We start from the raw sequence: 16,478 nt of genomic DNA on the forward strand, positions 1-16,478 counted from the left end.
TTTGTCGACCTCGGAACTAGTTCGAGTTGAGTGGTCAACTTCACACCCCGGCCGCTTTACCCCCGGAAGAAATAGACCTCCGGTACACATTGGATAGGAGCCTGGGAGGGCCCCACAGCCGGTATGGACGACGTGGAGGAGAGAAAATTCTTAATAGTCCCTGGAATCCAACCCCTTAAATAGTCTCTATACCTATTGTGCTACCCCGGCTCATCTGGCTACAGGCTGAACGTCTGAGGGGTCGGAGTTCGAGTGTCTGCAGGGTCAAGAAATGTCACTTCTCCATATCGTTCAGACCGGCTCTGGGGCCCACCCAACCTCCTATCCAATGTGTACCAGGGACTCTTTCCCCAGGGGGTAAAACGGCCGGGCCGTGAAGCTGACCACACCTCCAACTAGTGCCAAGGTCAAGAAAATATGGATCTATACATCCACTCGCCCATACGCCTTCATGGCGTAGTGCCTAATTCGTTGAGTACAGGACAAATTTACCTTTATCTTTTATGCTTTTCCACAGCACAACATAAACAATAAGAACTTTATTCGGAGACTGAGTGGGGCGCTTCTCCCCCCTTCACATTGCCCTTGACATTCTGAAAATGAATTTCCTGTCTCGATGGAGAGGAACAGGAGAACCAGTTGCGTGGTTCCTTCCTTCTGCCTATCACACGCCTCTTATATATCTCTTTCATTTTGGCCTGTCAAAGACTAAACGCACAGCCAAAGAGTGAATGAGCTGGAGGAACTGAAAGCTCAGATCTCTGCATCAGATGAGGGTGTCACAGAACACGTCACACCGCGTCTAGTAATGGGTGGATCGTAAGTGAGACGTATGCAGAGCTACAAATGGCGGTCACTCTGAAACGTTTCGAACCTAAAACTTTTCCACTTGTGCATAAAAAGTCCAAATTGATGATTAAATTGTTGCGAAGAACATAATATATATTGTAAGATTTGAGGTTTTCACAGCGGTGACTATGAAGAAAGGAGTCTTCTGGGATTTGGCACCGTGTATATGTGGTGTTAACCGACGTTTCTGAGGAACGTATCGCCTCCATCTTCAAGGTAGAAGGAAATATTGGAAATATTTCCAACGCCAGTCTGCTTGTACCGGTTCTTACGGTCTCTTCGCCGGCGGATTTCTTATATTTTTCCTTCTACCCTGAAGATTAAGGCGATACGTTCCTCCGAAACGTCGGTTAACACCACATCTACACGGTGCCAAATCCCAGAAGACTGCTTTCTTCATAATATGTATTGTCACGTGTGGTAGTGACTAAGACGTGTGTTTGGATTGACAGTCAATATATTGGATAACTACAAGTCGTATCTACAGAAAATTATGACTCTCCAAATTATTACTGGAAGAATAACACATAAAGTAAAGTATTCAACACTTCAATTCTAATCTTCGTTTGTAGCCTCCTGAACTCTGCTATTGGATTCTGAAATATTGTCATTGTTATGCTGGAGTGACGTGTTCGAGCTTTGACACTTAAATATAGTTCATAAGTTTATTTATTTATATTGATATATAATTACGTCCGTTAACATTCGTTCATTAATCAATTAATCTTAATAATTCGAATTTCAGTATTTACTTTTTGGAAAACTGAAAGGGTCCTGTTATTCTGACCATGAAATATATCATAATTATGATCATACATACAGATTACATATAATTTACGAACTAGCTGAAATTGAAGAACTGAATTATTATTTAGCGTAGTTGGTTGAGGCACTATACTACAAGCCCGAAGGTCGCTGGTTCGAGTCCATATGAGGTGGATTATTTTCAATTGGCCTAATCCTTCCAGCCGCACTATGGCCCTGGGGTCGACTCAGCCTCTAACAGAAATAAGTACCAGAAATCTTCCTTGGGGTCCGGAGCGTAAGGCTGACAACCTTACCACCATCTGTGAGCCGATTGTCTAGAAAATATGGGAGCTTCAACATCTCACAGCCCTATGGGCCTCCATGGCCTCTTAAAGGGATAGCTCTAACTTTTTGTTTTTATTAAGATATTCTTAGGAAAATGCATACGTAAATCTGTGAAATTTTGGTGTAACATTCTCACATTTATACGACTGAATGTTCTACTTTATATTTCCCAAGCTTTGGAGTACATCACGATTTATTTCAACGTAACACTCTCTTACTCTGTCCGTGAACGGAAATATCCACAAGTCTATCATTCGACGGAAACGTCGTCTGGGGCTAATCCGACGGCCGATATCAGCATAAATAAGTCGCTGTATTACAGATGTTAGATTCGAGTTTAAGAAACTTTGGACATGACAATATTATGTTATGATTCTCACAACGTTCTCTCTCTCTCCGAGACAGTTCCTAGTCAACAGGTACAAGTCTGTTAAATGTGTGAGTGATTTAAAGTGCGGTTAAATATCTATAGTTCAACTATGATCCAGATGTCGCGGCTGGTAACCTTGGACTCGGAGACAAGTACTGAAAGCGTGTTGATGGCACAACTAATCATACGAATTCACTCACCCACCCATGATCTCACTCACATGCCTACTCCATGTAACCACAAACTCACTTGTTTACTCACCCGTCTAGCCACACACTCACACGTCCATCCACTCACAAGCTCACTTGTTTACTCTTCCATCTAGCCGCAAACTCATTGGCTCATCCACTCACTGGTTCACTTGCTTACTCTTACATCTAACCACAAACTCACTGGTTCTCTTGCTTACTCTTACATCTAACCACAAACTCACTGGCTCATCCACTCACTGGTTCACTTGCTTACTCTTACATCTAATCACAAACTCATTGGCTCATCCACTCACTGGTTCACTTGCTTACTCTTACATCTAACCACAAACTCACTGGCTCATCCACTCACTGGTTCACTTGCTTACTCACCAATCTAGCCACACACTCACACGTCCAACCACTCACTGATTTACTTGCTTACTCACCCACCTAGCCACAAACTCACTCGCCCATCCAGTCACTTAGTCACTTGCTTACTCACTCACCTAGCCACACACTCCTACGTCCAACCACTCACTGGTTTACTTGCTTACTCACCCACCTAGCCACAAACTCACTGGCTCATCCACTCACTGGTTCACTTGCCTCCTCCATCTAATCACAAACTCACTCGCCCATCCACTCACAGGCTCTTTCAAGGCCAGAGGCTGCAGACCCTACGTTTCTTCTTGTTCTCCTCACAGTGTCCCTCCCGGCATGCGAGAGAGTCACGCATCTGGCCAGATTAGAGAGTCAGATTTGCAGGCGTCTCGGATCCTTGATTCACTCTCTCACCGGAACCAGTGAGGTCGCACTGGTGACCGGACAGACCCCATTTGCAATGTAGAGCGTACACAGAGCTGCGGGGGCAGATCGATAGGCAGGTGATTTGGGCTTGCTATCAATCATTCAACTGGTGATCAAACAAACATTGGGACAGTTAGTCGCTCGCTCAAGCACTCAACCATTCAACCGTACATTTCACAGGTAAATTAGAAAATTAACTTTTCAACCAAATCAGTTGATTTGTCATTCGGACGTTCTCTCTGAGTGTCTTTTATTTGCTTAACCTTTTTAAGCGTAATGGTTACTCTATGCACCGCCTGCTTTAATATTAAATTGTGTTATTCTGTGCCTACGCAGTGTATTCATATACATAACAATATTATAACATATTTAAATAAAACTAAAGCTGTGTGTCGGCTGGGTAAAATAGGCCAGATAACAGTCCATTCTCAATCAGTCATCAGAACCATTCTCCTGTCCGCAGCTGCATAACGTAGAGAATTTATAATTCGTCGTTAAATTGATTTCTTTTTCTTATTTATGGTTTAGACCCTCTGGCTTATTCAAGTTTAAAATTAATTTTTGAAATTATGAATCATTTTTAACATTTGGTCAGAGGCCTTTAGTAGGGAATGTGCCCTTCGTAAGGTCTCTAACTACACAGGAGAATACTAACACAATTATGTGCCCTTCGTAAGGCCTCTACATACACAGGAGAATACTAACATAATGATGTGCCCTTAGTAAGGCCTCTACATACACAGGAGAATACTAACATAATGATGTGCCCTTCGTAAGGCCTCTACATACACAGGAGAATACTAACATAAAGATGTGCCCTTAGTAAGGCCTCTACTACACAGGAGCATACTAACATAGAGAAACGCGGACATACAATCATTACTCGCTAGGGGTACGAACCTAACGACCCTATTCTTTATGCAATCGAAAATATTACGCGCCTTATACAGCGCGGTCATAGCGATCCTCGTTAAATTAAATAAAAATCAAGAGGCAAATACATGTTTGACAATGAGAGAAGTCTCAAGCTGAAATAACTCGTTTCAGGACAGGCGTCAAGTTTGGAACCAGAAAAACACAGGGACTGAAATCAGCTTTAGCGAAATCTCATCTTTGTTGAAAAGCGTTTACAGGTTTACGTACGATAACGAGGTAAAGTTACACAGTTTCGTTAATGACTTCTTCTTGTTAAATAATTAATTAGTCAGGAGTTGAGGCGGAACGCAAAGAAGACCTATATGCCACTATTGCGTGAAGGTTCTTTAGCGGCGTTGATTATGGCGAAGATGGAGACACGGCTCTTCTCCGTGTTCCCATTGTTCCAACATACAAAAGGACGGATGTCTTAGTTGACAGGAAGCCTCACTAGATAGCGTGGCCCAAGAACACGTGACGCAAACATATAGATCGGTGAATACCGTAAACCAACTTCCTTTTCTCAAGACGATGTAAGTGTAGGTTAAGGCGACCGATTGTTTTATAAGAAAGATTACTGATTTACACTGAAAATCTTACCATCCGGGATACCTCCCTTGAAATAGCGACGGGCTTCAGGCAGAAGTAATAGAACTTTCTCTATCCCATAGCCTCCAGACAGGATGTGGGGCCCATCCAGCCTCATATCCAATCGGTACCAGGTTCCCTTTCCTCAGGGATAAAGTGGCAGAGGCGTGAAACTGGTCGCTTACATACATTTAGTGCTGAAATTAGGAATGATGGAGTTATACCTCCATTCCCTCATACGTCTTCAAGACGTATTGAATAATTAATTAAAGATTCTGTGGTCTAGTGGTCAGAGTTCCTGGCTACAGATCAAGAGGTCAAGGTTCGAATCCCGGAGCTACCAGATTTTTTCTGAGAATTAGTGGGTCTGGGAAGGGTTCGCTCAGCATCGTGATGATAATTGAGGGGCTATTTCAAGGAAATAGCGGTTCCGGTCTAGAAAACCGAAATTAACGGCCGTGGGGACCGTTGCGCTGACCATGTGAAACCATCTATTCGCAAATAGTTGGCAGTAACTTCGTCGACAAGCGGTGGTCTAGTTAGCTTGCGGTCTCAAGCCACGGAGTTTGTTTTTGTTTTAGTTTGTTTGTTTTAGGGACAACAATTTCTTTTTAATTTTTTCATATTTTTTTTTACAGAACGTTTAATGGTGGTTTAAAATGATAAGAATTCTCTTGGGCTATGCCATAGATCAGATTATAGTAGTTTATATGTTGTCTTCTATTCTTGGAATCTCGAGTTGAATCCTCGATAATGTCATGTAAGATTAGTGGAGAATAAGGTGACATTACAGGTGATTTTTCTCCGATTTTCTTCGGTTTTCCCAAGCTAAACATCATTCCACGGTTTCTCCTTACCCACTGTTCTCTGAGATGTATGGTAGCCTCTGTCAGTCAGCACATTATCACATCTTCGGTCTCTAAGTGAAGCCGGGATAGCGCAGTCGGTATAGCGACTGGCTACGGGCTGGACGACCGAGGGGTTGGAGTTCGAGTCGCGGTAGGGTGAAGAATTTTCTCCACTTCATCCAGACCGCCTCTGGGGCTCTCCCAACCTCCTATCCAGAGTGTTCTGAGGGCTGTTTCCCCGTGGGTAAAACAGCAGGGGCGTGAAGCTGACCAATCACTTCCACCTAGTGATGAGGTAAAAAAAATGTGGATCTATACACCAAGTCCCCCATACGCCTTCATGGCGTAGTGCTTAATTAGTTAAGCACAGGGACAAATTTATCTATACTTTTTTACCCGTCTCTTAAGTTCTGACTCTGACCCAGCATTTGATTGGTTACAAAATAAAGAAGTTAACGCAGGATTTGAAGCGTTCAGGGCGGTGACTATGAAGATTAATATCTTCTGGGGTGTGATTCCATGTGTTCTGGTAAATCTTCTGCTTGAAATTGAGGCAGTGAGTTCCTCCAATTTATCGGTAAAGTTATACCAGAATACACGTTGCCACATCTCAGAAGATGGTAACTCTTAGGCTTAGCTTGTTAGTTTAGGACGTCCAGGCCTGTATTAGGAATGGAACATTTTCATAAACCTTCAGAGAATCTAGTTCCCTTAGGAATAACGGGAAATTTCTCTGTGTGTTGAAAGGATTCTCAGTTGGTTCGATGTACTATCATGGTGTTGCGAACTAAAGTATGAATCAAACAAGACGGCGACTGTGAAATTATTACGTAGGCACAGAGAGGCAAAATGTAAGATAACATTGCTCATAAATTTATTCCATTCATCACTCCTTGTAACATTAATAATGTTCAGAAACTTGTGATATTTTTAATTATTCACATATATTTTAATGATTTATTTATTATAATAGTATTCCCTCTTATTAACAATAATTTTCGATGTCCGACGCATGGCTCAGCGTTGCAACTTGGTGACTAATACTTTCGTAAGAGGAGCCGTGTGATACAGGTTCCAAAGCCTGACTGACGCTGATTGGTTTAATTCTCAGCATGTAAGAATCAGAGCGCATGCGCTACTGTCACCCGCCATCTTATTTGATTGTAACTATAGTGTGCTGTAATACTATACTTAGATCATGATATGTGTGTAGCAGTTGCAAATGCACACTGTTTGACCGGCGTCGCTCCTGGGTATGCTAATTGTTAGCCAGCGTAACATCCGGGCGGTAACGGAACTATAAACACCTGCGGTTCCTGTCCGATAACAACTATGCTCATTGTAGATATGCATCCGTGACAAATGATTAATGCACCCGGTTTGACGAGAACTGTCACAGTTATTCCACATATAGAGAAAGGTAAAAGTAAAAGTTAAATTTGTCCCTGTATTTAACTAATTAAGCACTACGCCATGAAGGCTTATGGGGGAGTGGATGTATAGACCCATGTTTACTTGACTTCGCCACTAGTTGGAGGTGAGTGGTCAGCTTCAGGCCCCGGCCGCCTTACCCCAGGGGAAAGAGCCCCCATTACCCATTGTATAGAAAGTTCGGTAGACCCGAGATCCAGTCTGAACGACGTGGAAAAATGAAAATTCTTGACCCTACCCGGACTCGAACTCGGACCTCTCTGTCGTCCAGCCAGTCGCCATACCGACTGCGCAGGTACCAGTAGGCAGTCGGTTGTTTTGGATGAGGATGAGTTGAAACACTTGAAATGTAAATATGACTTTAAAGGGTTGTATCCTTTCCATTGACCTTAATCAGGCCTTCTTCACCCCCGCTCTCTCTCTCTCTGAGTCTTGCGGTCATCTTCCTTGCAACATGCATATGTAACAGGGCCGATTCCTGAATCTACACTCTTAGACCCTGAAGATGTAGGCAAAATATTCTTTCGAAACATAAGTATTTGCCTACAAGACTATACGGTGTCAAAACTTCAAATCTTATAAAAAGGTAAAGTTGTTCCTGAAAGTATATATTTGTCAAGAAGACGTATGGTGGAATGGATATGTAGCTCCACGCTTTCTTAATTTAACACTGGATGAAGGAGAATGGTCAGCTTCATGGGATGCCCCTTTTCTTTTCGGGAAAAGGGCGGGAGATTGAGTGAGATTCATAGTCCATCTGACGACGGCGTAGAAAAATATCCCCAACCTGGAATCTAACTCCGATTCCCCGGTGAGCCACCGTCTAGTCTTGTCTTAACAGAGACAGCTAATCATACTGAACCCAGTTCGTGTTCATTGAATTTCAGCTTTAACAGTCTCCTTCCTTCTGTGCCTTGATTTAGGTGAAGAATTTCCTTTCAAGTGCTTGATGGAGTTTCTGGCAGCCATTGCATCTCCATTTGAAAATTTTATTGGGTGAGATGTGACTCTTAACCCTGTCAGTTCTTCATCTGATGCAGCAAGCTTTACTCTTTATACTTGCATGCAGTATCCATGACAACACATGACTGACGTCCATTGGCGGAACTCACATGCGATCTGAATTAATTTATGGAAAGCAGCGGAAGTTAATTGAAGTTACTAAGATCAACAATAATTTGTCTATAAAATATTGCGTTTATGAATCTTTGCTTACCGAGAAGCTAATAATAACTTTCGTCTATTCAAGAAATTCCTCACCTTTCATTGCGTGCTTACGTAAGCTTAGGATTCGTCTTGAAGCAGTTTGATCGAGCGCAACCACCACAGATTAATCCTTTAAGATTCATTTTAAAATTATCCACTCTGTACATGTTCATTTTTGCAGTCAGCCCTCTATAATCGGTATAATACTCGCTGCACGTGGTCCATGTTCTAGAGCAATTTGGGAATCCCCGTTCTTGCAGTAACGTTCCAGGTATGTATTCGGGATTTGTCGTGTTGGAGTATCAGCCGGGAAATCGGTTCTAGTGGTATTCTTCAGTACCTCCAGGTAAATGCGGGATTTTTTTCAGTTCATCCTTCTCCAATCATCGATGATAAATTATATAGACTTTAAAAATATAGTACGTATTAGTAAAACTACAAACACATATATACAGTGTCCCAGGAGGATAGGTCAATATTCTGCTAGGTCACAGTATCGGCCATTCTAAGCAAAACTGTATATGTACATGAGTCCTATTCCGAACGGTTTCCGAGATGCAGCTGTTCCACCGTACAGTACACTGTACACTGTACACTGTACAGACGGGCAACACGCCATGTCCTCACACGTGTTGCAAAGTGCATTGTTGATGGTAGAATTTTCGAAATTGTATTATACTACGTAAACTACCAACTTTTTCACTTGAACAGTAAATACCGGCATTAGAAACAGTACGTAATCTCTTTCCAGTCAACAGTTTTGGAATTCTACAGTGAAATAGCTCACATGTACATATACACTTTTTACTTGGAATGACCGATACTGTGACCTCCCAGAATATTTACTTTCCTCCTGGGACATTATATATATATAAAACAGCAAAGGAAGCATGTATCCGCGATTTCGCGTTTCGGTTTCCTAGCAACAGATGCGTTTGTTTCAAGATTTCGACGTTCGTGCTCGTCTACGAACCTACAAACACAACAAAACGATATCCTGGGTTCATAGCCCAAGTGACAACATACGTGATACATTCTCTACTTTTTCTTCCAAATATTTTCAATCCCTTTTTCTTTATTTTGTGAACAGATTGCGTCACGGAAGAGCAGCTTCTTTCTTCTTTATACAAATCGACGTTTTCCAGTGAGAAAGACATGAAATTCTCGCTTATACAAATATGTAAGGAACTGTGTTTGGATTACTTTGTACGTGTTACCTAAACATCTTTACAGATTCGATTCTTGTCACGTGCACAGATGAGAAACTAAGCAGATGTTCTTATATGCATAGAGTTCCTTTGTATGATTTACTGGGGTATCAAAACAATATCATTTCTACGCAGGAATGTTTTCTTTATGCGTAAGAATACGCGTTGTGAATATGAATTGAATCACAGTAAGAAAAAAGTCTTGCCATTTCTTTTGTCTGTATATTTGTTCATGAAAGTGAAAGGAAATTTAAATTAGATACCAAGTTCTCAATCAAATCAGCTGTTTTTTAAAGAATCGATATGAATATAAGGTCACTTTTTTACACTTCTTTCTTTCTACATCTAAAAGTCTTGTCAGTGTGAGATTTAGCATTTTTATAACCCACTTTCGGTTTAGAGTGCGTAACAAAGAGCCGTGGACACACAAGATTCTGGAGAACAGTGTTTATCAACTGGTGATGCTTGAAGATCACCTGGTGGAGAGTGAGATCTCGAAAATAAATAATTCAACTAAACCAAATTCAACTGCACGGAAACTTTACTGCGTTCTTACCAAAAGCTTGTCGTTAATATTGCATCATAATCGTATTTCAGAGTCAGAGTCACTCTACGACTGGCGGTTTACCTCCAATCAGTTCGTCTTGGCGAAAAGCTCTTTGAGACTCACGCCCAGTAATTTTATTTCCCAACTGAACTCTAGATGTTAAAGTCGTCATGTAACTTTCTCTCTGACGAGAGGATTGGTTTGTCGTTTACAATTGCTGCTGACCCTCGCCAGCGCAGTTATTCTCAGGTCTGAGTCCCCGCGGGAAGTCATGACCACATTTTGCTGTCTCAGATTCGAGACTCCACCAACCTGGAAGGCCAGGTCCCGGTATTATATCCCTCAGGATAGCTTAGAGCTCATAATATTCATATTTGTGTGCTAATGGAAGTAGAATTTAAACGTTATAACTTTTGGGATATAACGCCGTGTAGTTCGAAGTAAGTTGACGTTTCGGAAGAAGCGTGTCGCCTCCATCTACAGTTTTTTCATAAATACAGCTGTGAGAATTTAAAATTATACAGATTTTTTTTTTGGAATATTATTAATGCAACGTAACTGTTGTAACAATTCTCTGATTTTTAAGAGTTTCCAAGAATGATTATTACAATACTAAGATGTACTTAGTGCTATAATTTCACCTTATAGTTGAGACTCTCTTTTTATGGTGACTCTGCCGTTCTTTGACAAAACGAACGTCGGGACGCCAGTTCCAAGAGGTTCAGAAACATTCTCCCTAGAGGATAAATACTCTTGCTTGAGATTTTAGGTTATCGCAGCGGTAACTGCTGCCCTCTGGGATATGATGACGCGTAGTCCTGAAGTCTCTACACTTCTACCAGACTCCACGATGTCACATGCAATATGTCATAGTCACTGCATTGAGAGTATGAAAACTCACGTAAGCACACCTATCATCTGTGCTAGCTTGACAATTTTTCTACCTAGAACAAGGAAGCAGTACCTTCCTCCGAAACGTCGATAAAATTGTAAGTAAGTAAACTATTTTCTTCTGGGCTGTGATGCATTATTATTTGATCGATAAGTAGGAGAGTTTCCAAGGAAAATATTTCCTCCATCTTCAGGGAAGCTTTTATCCCATTATAGAAGACCATACATAACCCTAACACTCACGGCCATAAGATCTTCAAGCCTGAAACTATTTTTTATTTTACTACGTTCATTTTCATAGCCATAAAATCTATAAAGAATTTCTCTACAGGGCGATGGGCTGCAGCAGGCAATGCATTTCAGTGGGATAAAATATTCACCGTACCTGGCCTAATTTGAGGTAATCCTACTGCTCCTATATTCATCCGGAAAGACTGAGGAAGACCACAGAATGTCTCAGTCAGAATAGCCTGCCTCCGGGCCGTGGCTTGAACCTGTATCCCTCCGAATGGGAAACTTGAATACAAAGAACGAACTCCGTGGCCTCTAGGCCGCAAGCGAACTATACCGACCGAGCGGCCGCCGCTTATCGGCGATGTTAATGCCAACTTTAGCGGATAGAGGGTGTCGCGTGGTCAGCGCAACGGATCTCCACGGCCGTTAATCTCGGTTTTCTAGACCGGAAGCATGAATACAGGAATCAGACGGAGTGGACGTTGCGGAGTAGGCGGCGCATTGTAACTGCGCCTAACCTGATCCTGCTGCCTGCCTCTTGTTTGTTTACATGCACTACATAGACATTCCGAATGAAGTATACTTTATTCACCGAAATTAATGATGTCCGATTTAAAAATTGAAGCAGTTTTTTTATATATATTTTTTTAAACTGCCCTCATTATTATAATGTTGTAGTTGATGAGGAGCCGGGATAGCGCAGTCGGTATAGCGACTGGCTACAGGCTGGACGAGTAAGTGGGTCGCGGTTCGAGTCCCAGTATGGTCAAGAATTTTCTCTTTTCCATGTCGTTCACAATGGCTCTGTGGCCCAGCTAGTTTCCTATCCAATGGGGAACGGAGGCCCCACTTCGGGGATAAAACGGCCAGGGAATAAATCTGACAGGATAAACGTCGCAATATTTTATATATATGTTTCATCAATTTGTTGTTTTTATTATTTCGAGATGTCCATGTAAATCGGCTTGGAACTCAATGAAAGCAGATGTTTAGAGCATATTTGTCTGGAGACTTCTTGTGATGCCACTTGAAGTACGAACCATTTCAGTATCTGCAGGAGCTTTTGTTACACACACTAATGACTGCTTTGTATGGGAAGAGAATTTGAAATTGAATATACTAAAACAAATTGAGGAGCCTAAGAGATTAAATAAACTGGAAATAAATTAAGGAGCCAATTATGAAGGTTTCTGACGATGGTACATGTTATTGAGCTTATCAAACTACAGGCAAAGTTACAAAAGTAGTTTAACTTCAGTTTTCTCTGTGGTCTAGTGGTCAGAGTTCCTCGATACAGATCCAGAGGCCCGGATTCGATTCCTGGCGCTACTGGATTTTCTGAGAATTAGTGGGTCTGGAACGTGGTTCACTCAGGATAATTGAAGTGCTATTTTCAAGGAAATAGCGGCTCTGGTCTAGAAAACCGAAATTAACAGCCGTTGGGATTTGTTGTGCTGACCGCGCGACATCCTCTATCGGCTAAAGTTGGCACTAACTTCGCCGACAAGCGGCGGTCGCTTCGTCGGTATAGTTCGCTTGCGGATTAAAACCACGGAGTTTATTATTATTTTTTTTGTTCTGAAATAGTTGTCAAATTTCTATTCCTCTCATGTCACATACATCGTGTACTACAGCGCACGAGTTGCACGACTCAAGTTCAAATTTTAATAAATCGCTTCTTGGTTTTCCTTAATGTACTCTGTTTAATACATCTTTGTGTGTACTTCACACTCTGTGGAGGCAACCATACGGGAGAATAATCCCTATGTTCAGTGAGATCTCTGGCATGCCTATTATGTTTCCAATTATATCTTGAAATATAATTTAGTAAGAAGATTGGAGTTGTCTGGGTTGTGACGACGTAGATTTCGAAAAAATAACCCGACGTTTCGGAGGAAATTATCTCCTACATTTTGATGGTTGAAGGGTGGCCTGAAAGTGGAGATGATAGTGTGACATGTAGACCCATTGCCAAGTAATACCTGTGTAAACAGGCGATAGTACAACAGCCGTTACTAGGTAACAACTCTGGATTTTCTTCACCGGCAACGAGAGAACATGCAATAAGGGAAGAGATGTTTTCTATGATGTCCGTGCAGGGACTATATAACGAGGATTAGTACAGTTGAGTTAGTTGAATAAGACATTGAATTTGCGATAGATACACTTGCCAAAGGAGAAGCGAAGCCTGTTCATAAGAAACAAACCCATCCTCTCGTCAGAGTGGGTCTTACATAACGACTACAACCGCAAGGATGCAGTTGCAAAAAAAAATCTTTGGTCATGAGCCTCAAAGGATTGGCGTCAAGACGAATTTATTGGCGGTAAACCACTAATTTTGTGAACGGAGTTCATGGAGGTAGGCCTAGGCCCACTGGGGCTGTAGTGCCAAAGGGAAAACCCACTAATTTTGAAGTAACTCTCTGACGACTCTTCTTCACGCATGATACTTAATTAATTAACATTGTGGCAATTCTCACATTTTATTAACAGCATCATTAAGTAAGCCACAAGGAATGAAATTTCAATTTCTGTTACGTTTATTAAACCCATTGCTGAACTAGATATTTCATTGAAAACGATTTAATGTTTGGTGCAATTAACACTGTACACTGTTGCCATTGGTAAGTTCGGACCAGCTATGTATTAGCGTATGGCTTGCTTTAGTTTAATTATAAATGTGACCCCAATTTCAGGGGCGAGGGGGGCGCGGGTGTATAGTTGACTCCTGATCTAATATTGGGACTAAGTGAGGGATGTATTGTCATTAATACAGTCGAGGTTTCTTGACGCTACACCTCCACCCCGTTACTCAAAGCACCAGTTACGAGAACTAAAGTGGCTTAAGCTAATTTCAGTATAGCGCTTTTATATGTGACCTGCAGTGTTACACAACGGAATGATTATGCGACAGTTGTACTTGTTACTAAAGCCATGAGATGAATCATTCTTTTAATGATCAAATGATTATCGTCATTGGCAAACGTTTGCTAAAAGAATCTTTACATAATGCACATTGAATCATTTTAATTAAATATTACACACACGACAGCTTCATAACTTGTACTCTTCTCCAAGTATAATTAGAATGATCAAGTCAAGGAGGGCGAGATGGACAGGGCATGTAGCGCAAATGGGGGAGAAGAGGAATGCATGTAGGATATTGGTGGGAAAGCCACAAGGAAAGAGACCACTAGAAAGACCAAGGCGTAGGTGGCTGACAACATTCCCCTTCCCCTGGATTCCAGAACTATCCCCGTGCCGCAGCTACAAGCTTCTAACAGCGACTGTGCCGCAGTAGTCATCTAACTCACTCACTCGCTCACCCACTCACTCGCTCACCCACTCACTCACTTACTCACTCACCCACTCACTCACTCACTCACTCACTCACTCACTCCATTAACAAACCGAAAACACTACAGTGTCAGAGCCAGAGTCAGAGTTAAAGTTAATTCACGACTCGTTACTGAGTGTCCTGCTTATAACATCTCGGCACGGACAGCACAGAAAACACCGTACATCTGTACCTGTACAATTGTTGCTTTCGAGTCTGTTGGCCTTCCCACATGATCGCTACTCAACCACTGTATAGCAACGGCCGTTGTTTATAGAGCCATCACTTAGCAACGACTGATGTATAGTTTCTTATTTAGCGGTCGTTGCCTAGCAGCGGGTCTTCATGCCACAATATGACTGGAAGTGTTACGTTGTAAAATTATTTTGTCATTAAAAAGAGTTTGGATATACTTGATAAAACATTTATGATTGTAGTTCGGGTTTTCGCCATCTAAAGATACAGAAATATCAGTTCATATCAGGTTTGTTCCTTATTTTATGTGTGTTCGAAACTTGGTCTCTAGAATTAAGGGCACAAAGTAGAGAGAGGACATTTGTACTCAGTAGGGAGGAATTCGTACTTCTCGCCAAATATGTATTAGTGTGATCGAACAAAAGGGGTTGAAACGGGCGGAGCTTATAGCATATTAGGGAAAGATGAAACATGCATAAAAATTTCTGTACTGAGCCAGAAGGAAGGAGATATCTCAGAAAACCCAGATGTAGATATAGGAAAGAATTTAAAATTGATCTTAAATAAATAAATAAAATGAGAGGATATTAATTGGATTAATCTGACTCAGGATAGGGGAAGCATAAGACTTCTTACCGATTATTTCTTGCTGGTTGTATGCTTTATTCATATGTATCAGATGAACCGGGTATTAACCCGTAAGACAGTTGCTATTCAAATTTAAAATAGATTTGTTGGCTGTCGCTTACGAGAGACAAGAATATTAGTCACAGAGAATATGAAAACAAATGCCGTATGAATATCGTTGCGCAAGCAATCTCGACGCATCCAGTGACGTCAGCCTGTCCTGGGAGAACTTATGAGATTTATGTGGAGTGACATTGAGTAATGGAGGCTGAACACTTCTTGTTCAGAATCTGGGTCAAGGCTGCAGAAAAAGGATTCTGCATTCTATAGACGAGGAACGCGGTAGCGTAGTCTCGGGTTCGATTCTCGATGAGGGCTTTGGATTGTTTCAATTGAACTAATCCTTCCAGCCGCGCTATGGCCCTGGGGTCGACTCTACCTCTAACAGAAATGAGTACCAGGGATCTTCCTGGAGGTAAAACGCGGCCTGCGCGTAAAGCTGACAACCTCACCGCCATCTATGAGCCGATTGTCTAGACGATGTGGGAGCCTCGACGTCTCACAAACACTATGGGTCTCCACGGCCTGTTACAGGGATAGATTTTCCTTACCTTTAATCATCTGAAGGAGGAGACGTTGGTAATTACATGAAACATTAAATATAGATTGTCTTCGGTGTCACGAGACAGTGTACGTAGTCTGTTAGGATGTGACCAACTTTAAGGACAAACCTCTTTCCTCAATTTTCAAGATTCATAAGCATCTGCCAAACTACATGACCGGCCGGCTTCCCACCGCGGGGGCTCAGGTTCGATCCTGGGTCATGTCATGTGGCATTTGTGGTGGACTGAATGACATTAGGGCAGAATAACTCCGTTTCTTCTGTCAGTTCCCATTCAACCAGATGCACCATATTCGTTATGCTATCTGTCTGTCCATCTTTGTGTCTACAGCCTGTATGGACCTTGACTGTTTTCCCAGTTTCTTATTCCATATTCAGTCAGTAGGACCCGTTGGACGAGGGATCAGTCTTCGCAAGGACGCTACATACACAGAACAAGACAAACACAGAGTAAGCGCACACAGACATCCATGCGTTGAGTGGGATTGGAACCCACGATCCCAGCGTTCGAGCGAGAAAA

The 16,478-nt window shown here is 41.9% G+C and overlaps 1 protein-coding gene across 6 annotated transcripts in view; it reads left to right on the forward strand.

The window, feature by feature from the left end:
- The window catches only part of LOC111872391 (Down syndrome cell adhesion molecule-like protein Dscam2), a 398,391-nt gene that overhangs the window by 188,653 nt on the left and 193,260 nt on the right, over window positions 1-16,478 (forward strand). Inside the window, exon 1 of one of the 6 annotated variants that reach the window (XM_033754686.1) lies at window positions 3,383-3,489. The exons of the other annotated variants lie outside the window; for them this stretch is intronic. The gene's annotated coding sequence lies outside the window, so the exon portion shown is untranslated. Of the gene's footprint in view, window positions 1-3,382; window positions 3,490-16,478 lie in introns of those variants that run through there. 6 annotated transcript variants of the gene reach the window in all.

The sequence above is a fragment of the Cryptotermes secundus genome, unplaced genomic scaffold, assembly GCF_002891405.2.
Source record: "Cryptotermes secundus unplaced genomic scaffold, Csec_1.0 scaffold247, whole genome shotgun sequence".
NCBI classification, from domain to species: domain Eukaryota; kingdom Metazoa; phylum Arthropoda; class Insecta; order Blattodea; family Kalotermitidae; genus Cryptotermes; species Cryptotermes secundus.